Genomic DNA, 7,090 nt, shown 5'->3' on the forward strand with positions numbered 1-7,090 from the left:
AATAGACTCACCCTTTCATAAATGGTTTTTAGGAGTGTTCCAAAGTCCCAACTCTGTCCTCATATCCCGGTATTTTGGTAAGGAAAATAGGATAGAATTTATATGTTATATGCTTTTTATATGTTATCTTATGTTTTTTATGTTAAGAAATATGTTATGTTAAATATGTTTGTAGGCTTGGGCATATGACCTATATGACTAACAAGCCCCAAATAGATTATGGGCATATGACTTGCTTAGCTAGCAAGACCCCACTAATCTAATGGGCATATGACTTGTTTAGTCTATGGGACCCCAACTAATAATGGCCATTATAGTATGTATGTGATATTAGTGTTATGTTATGTTTTATGTTTTTATGAAATTTATGTATATGGACTATGTGTTAGATTTTTCCTTGCTGGGCATTAGGCTCACTCCTTTTTGTTTATATGTGCAGGAAAATAGTCTTAGTGGCGGGAAAGGTTCTTGGAAGCTTGGAGAATGTGTATTGAGGCGGAATGGATTCAAGAGCCGAGCGTTTCGATTCGAGGATGTAGTTTTGTTTCTTATGGTTTTTACATGTATTTTTCCGCATTTTGTTATGTAAATCTCTTTTTAATTATGTCATGTTTTGATTTTAAAACAATGGGATCCCATATCCTAACTTGAATTTTATGTAACTTTAACTTTTATCTTTAGAAGTTTCTTAATAAAGTTATGGTCTTTTCACTTGTAACGTTTTATTAAGGATTAGTGTTTATGTATAGTTTTCGTTAATGGTCCAAAAGTCTAGAGTAGTTGGGTCATTACACTTTATGTCGTGAGTCATTTTGGTCGACCCTGGGTGAACTGAGTATGGGGTACTGTGCACTTCTTCTAAAATTGTCATCTTAATCCTTTGATCATTTGGTACGCATACCCGATCCTTATTTCTCAATAACCCTTGACCTAATATTGAGAAATCTATGGCCTTCCCTTCTCTAACTGCATCCATATGTGCTACTAACGTGTCATCATGCACTTGGCCAATCCGTATATGTTCTAGCAGATTTGACTGAATAAACAAGTTAGCCAGCTTACCGATCACTACTTCTATCCGGCACTGATCAGCTCCTGCTGTAGTGACCTTTCTATTTCGGCTAGTGCTGCTAGACTTCCATTACTCTTCCTACTTAGCGCATCAGCAACTACGTTTCCCTTTCCCGAGTGGTATAGGATTTCGTAGTCATAATCCTTCACTAGCTCTAACCACCTGCACTGCCTCATGTTGAGCTCCTTCTGAGTGAAGAAATACTTTAAGCTTTTGTGGTCCGTATAAATCTCACATCGTTCTCCGTAAAGATAATGGTGCCAGATTTTTAACGCAAATACCACCGCTGCCAACTCCATATCGTGAGTTGGATAGCGTTGCTCGTACTCCTTCAACTGCCTTAAGGCGTAGGCTATCACCTTGTCATTCTACATCAGCATACAATCCAATCCTTACTTTGACGCATCACAGTAGACTATAAACTTGTCATTGGGTGTCGGTACACAGAGTACTAGTGCTGAGCACAGCTTATCCTTAAGCAATTGGAAGCTCTCTTCACACTTATCAGTCTAGTTGAACCTCTGTTGCTTCCGGGTCAGGTTGGTGAGAAGAGTGGCTATCGTAGAAAATCCTTCTACAAACCTCCAATAATAACCTGCTAATCCTAGAAAGCTTCTTACCGCTAATGCGTTCTTCGGTCTTGGCCAATCCTTAACAGCCTCTACCTTAGATGGGTCTACTACAACTCCATCCTTGGATACAATGTGCCCAAGGAATGCTACTTGCAAAAGCCAAAATTCGCACTTCTTGAACTTGGAGTAGAGTTGATGCTCTTTTAGTCGTAGCAAGATTAACCTTAAATGTTTCTCGTGCTCGACTTCGTCCTTTGAGACCAGGATGTCATCGATGTACACTACGACGAATTTATCCAAGTAGTCCTTAAAGACCCTATTCATTAAATCCATAAACGCAGTTGGAGCGTTGGTAAGACCAAAAGACATAACTAAAAACTCGTAAAGCCCATAACGAGTTCTAAAGCCTGTCTTGGGAATATCATCTTCCCGTACCTTGAGCTGATGATACCTGATGGACCCAAAATGGGTATGTTTTAAATATTTATACTCGCAAGCGCACAAATCGTATATGAAATATAGTGTTCGTGTAAGCACGAGATCAAACCCAAAGGAGTTGTCTAAAATCAAAAAGAAAACTATTTTAAACCAAAATTAATAAATTCTAACCTAGCTCCAATGATTGATGAGATTTAATGTCATGAACATAAAATAAAAGATTTAAAAAAAAGATATTAAAGACAATATATATTACTAAATTAATAATTGTAAACAGGATGGTAAAATAAGATTATTAAGGATTAGAATCCACAAAATAGAAGTTCAATAATATTTATAAGTACATTGATTCCAAAGTTTTAGTGATTGTTAAAATAAATCAAACTATCATTTTCCGAATAGATTTATAATTTTAAGCACAAATTACTTCTTAAAAAGATAAGATTTTTCTTCAATTTTTAAAATTATAATTTCATATCATTTAGTGTAAATCAATCTAATGAAATAACAAATAAATCAATGAACATTATTTATAAGGCAAAACATAATATTTTTGTTCTAAGCATTGGATGTGTACAATTTAATGACACATCTTACACAAAGAATATTATGTTTTTGCACTAATGAAGAACAAAGTGTTAAAAAGTGCTAACAATCCAAAATACATGATATTTAAGATGAAAGAAGATATTTGAACAAGAAAAATCCATCAACTTTGTTGCACAAAATGAGAAATCAACATACAAAATAAATACTATCTAATTACATATTGTTTCATCATCACCTTAATAATATTACAAAGATTAGAAACTCACAACTAGAATAGAAAGTAAAAACAAAAAAAATTACAAACATAACTTAGGAAAATTTGGAGGAAAACCCAAAATTTGTTCCTCTAAAAATACATAGAAAATTTAAAAAAAAAAAGAAGAAGAAGAATATGAAGAAAATAGAGAGGTTTGACAGTGTAGAAATTGTGTAGTGTCACCTCCCCCAAAATTAGGCACTAAACTCACTAATTTATTGGAAAAAAAGTGTATTAAAATAATCAATTTAAATTGATTAAATTAATTAAATTAATAATAATATGGCAAATAGGGGTAAATTATAGGGTGTAATGATGATGTTTTGGGGTAAAATGTCTAGAAAAGTTGGGTAAAAAGTTGGTCTTTTTGGCAAAGGGGACAAGTAGACAAAATGCATTTGTTGGGCTCACAAAATGGGGAAAAGGCAGCTATTGGGTGGCTGGGCCAGGTGTTCAGGTGGCTGGGAGGGAGGCCCGAATGAGCTAAGCTGAATGGTTGGAAGAGAGGCTGGTGCAATTGGAGGCTTGGGCCACTAGTATGCGCCTGGGGAGACGGCTGAAGGCAGGCAGATGGCTGCTGCTGGAGGAAATGAGTTGTTGCTGGAGGAAACGGCTTTGGGCCTTGGCTATGGCATGGGACTAGGTGATGCTAAAGGAGCTACTGAATGAAGCTGGTGTTGGCACATGGAGGCAGGTTGCTTGAACGTGTGGTGGAGAAGCAGGTGCTAAAGGGAGTGTCTTCGGCTGGGCTGGTGTGGGTCGAACTTGGCTGTTGAAGGTTGCAGCAGCAGGTGTGGGCCTGGCATGGGCTGGCCTTTTTGGGCCTAAGAAAATGTCAATTTCTTGTCTTTCTTTCTTGAAAATACCACACTTTTTCTTCATTTTTCTTGGCTTTTCAAACACCAATAATACAACATACTCCCTACAAAATAAACATAAATTAAATCATAATCAAATATTTGCAATTATAAAATAAATCATATTAATTAATTGAAAATATTAATTAAAACTTAATTTAATTTAACATTTAGTTTCAATAAAACACACATTTTTTTACTTCTAACTAGACACAATAATTTAAATAATTAAATACAACATTTTACAACAAAATAACTATAAAAACACACAAAAATATATAATATCAAAATAAACCCAATAAATTCAAAATTACTTTAAAACTTAATAAATCAATTAAAAACTCAAGAATTAAGCAACAATTAGCACATAAAAAGTGGTAAAATAACTCTTTTTCGTAGAGTTATCAATACCCGGACCGTAAATCGATCTTTGAGAACACAGTTGCTCCTCAGAGTTGACCAAACAAGTTGTCAATCTGGGGTAGCAAGAACTTATTCTTAATCGTTACCTTATTCAGCTCGCGGTAATCTATGCACATCTGCATGCTTCCATCCTTTTTTTTCACAAATAGCACTGGTGCTCCCCACGGTGAATGGCTTGGTCTAATGAAACCCAAGTCTAGGAGTTCTTGTAGCTTCGTCTGTAACTCCTTGAGTTCTGTAGGTGCCATTCGGTATGGTGCCTTGGAGATAGGCTCGGTGCTCGGTACTAATTCGATTGTGAAGTCAATTTTATCGAGTCGGCGGCAACCCTGGCAAGTCATCGAGAAATACTTCTGGGAATTCTTTTACAACGCGGATGTCTCCAACCTTAAGTGGTGTTTCCTTTACCACATTTGTGATGCTGGCAAGTCAATAAGAATGCTTGACATCCTTTTTCTATCATTCTTTGAGCTTTGAGAGATGATATTAGCGTTGTGCGTCGTCCTGAAACTTGTCCCATGAAGCACAGTCTCTGGCTGTCAGGAGTCTCTAACGTCACTTTCTTGCATTTGCAGTCGATGGTTACGCCATGCCTTGCTAGCTAGTCCATGCCTAGTATCATGTCGAAGTCTTTGATCTCCAGTTCAATCAGGTCCCCTTCTAATTCTACGTCCTCAATCTTGATCGGTACGCCTTGTACTATCCGTGATGATAAAACTACTTTTCCCAAAGGCAACTCTGTTAAAATCCTAGTTCTAAATCTTTCACAAGGTTTGTCTAGTTTTTCTACCATTCCTAATGAGATAGACGAATGAGTGCCTCCCCAATCAAAGAATACAGAACATACATTATTGAGGATAGAAACCTGACCTGTGACCACTTTATTGCTAGCATCAGCTTCTCCTTGGGTTAAGGCAAATGCCCTGGCAGGAACCATATTGTCTTCCTTTTTCCCTTCTAGCTTGAGCTGGGGACATTCTTTCTTCTGGTGTCCTTCCTGACCACAATTAAAGCATCCCTTGGTGTTCGCACAGCATTCAGCAGGATGTTTCTTTCGGCACTTAGCACATTGCGGGTATTCTACATAACCCGGCCTATTACTTCCATTACTCGTCTGGGCCCTTTATTCACTATCAGACTGCTTATTGTCAGGATGCCTTCTTTTCTGAGCGTTATTGTTTTTGGACTGATTGCTGTTGTTGTTGCGGTTGTTCTGACCATTCTAAGGTTGACTTGGCTGTTTAGGCTTAAGCTTACTGGCCTCCTCTTTACTAACATTTTCCTGAAGCCTTTCTACTTCTATTGCCGTTTCTAGAACATCGGCATAGGTAGTATTTCCTGGGTTCACTAGCATAACCCCTAGCTCTATCTTTGGTCGAAGTCCTCTAACGAACTTGGTCACCCTCAGAAAGTCAGTTGGAACCATTTTCGGTGCAAACTTGGCTAATCAGTCGAACTGCCAAGCTTATTCTGCCACTGATAAACTCCCTTGCTTAGACCAGCGAACTCCTCGACTCTTTAAGCAATGACTTCCAAATTATAGTACTTTTTGTGTAACAGCTTAATAAATCTGGTCCGAGTCATTGTGGGGACATCGTGAGTCTGCTGAACTAAGTCCCATCATATTCTGGCATCTTTCTTGAGCGTAGACGCAATGCAGGATATTCAGTCCACGTTGCCAAGATTCATGTGCGTCAGGAGTGGCTCAGAAATGATTGGCTCTACATTTCTGAGCCACTCTTGTGCCTCGAAGGGGTCTGTTGTCCCTTCAAAGTTTGGAGCGTGTTGCTTATGAAACTGCTCATAAATTGGCTCCATGTGCTGAGCAGGGTATGGCGCATAGTTGGCCACTGGCCATCCCCCATATGGACCAACTTGTTGGGGTGTTAGGGCCATTTGCTGAGGCTGTGGTTGCGGCGGAGGTGGAGGCTGAGTCTACTGTCGCTGTTGCTATAGTAATTCCTTAACTTGTTGTTGCAGTTTGGCAATTTACGCAGTGTTGTTAACCGGCGGCAGCGTATTCCGGTTAGCAGTAACACGCACTCCCCTTCTGCGAACTGGAGGGGCTTCATTGCTCTCAAGAGTAGCGTTGGAGACATTAGCATTGTTACGAGTGGACCTTCTGAGTGACATCATTAGCAGAGTTCTAACAGTTCATAAAAACATGTTAGAACTTTTACCCAATAGGCTCTAAGGCAAAAACTTAATCTAAACAAACATAACTCGGATCTATTAATTATGATTTCTTATGGAAATTATATAAGCCTTCTTTATCACTAGAGTGGGTTGCTATACTTAGAAAAATAAGCCATCTTTATTATTTTCTAAGTCTATTTCTAATCATCCTATATGACTTAATTCTCATGCTCAAAATTTGTCGTTGTTCCAAAGTTAACCATATTGAGGGAGGGTTGGGATCAGTAAAATCGTTCCCACTACTATGGCACCCTAACTCTCAATATGGAACCTGGTCCATTGATTTGTATCCACTCTCACCGAACTTAGTCATTACTTATTAAACTTGTTATTATTATGATTGCAAAAGAAAATCGAACTCATACATGTCATCAAAATAACAATGATATTAATTTGGAAAAAAAAAAGTTTTTCACAATTTACAATCACAAATGCAAATAAACAAAATAAATAAGAAACTAATCTATTCTTAAAAATTGGGATCTTCTACATCTGATCCCTCATCTAACATATCGTCATCTATTTCTTCATAGTCATCATTATCTTGAGCCTCAAAATGCCTTCACGGAAGATTCGTAAAAATTCTATGTGTTTGCTCATTTGTGAATTGGAATTCCATTTTAGAAGATTCATAAAATAATTTATCATAGCTACCAATAATTCATCTTCATCATCTATCGTCTCCCATATATCTTCTAAAGTTGTAATTATAGTAGGATAGTCTTTA

Source organism: Humulus lupulus, chromosome 2, assembly GCF_963169125.1.
Source record: "Humulus lupulus chromosome 2, drHumLupu1.1, whole genome shotgun sequence".
NCBI lineage: Eukaryota > Viridiplantae > Streptophyta > Magnoliopsida > Rosales > Cannabaceae > Humulus > Humulus lupulus.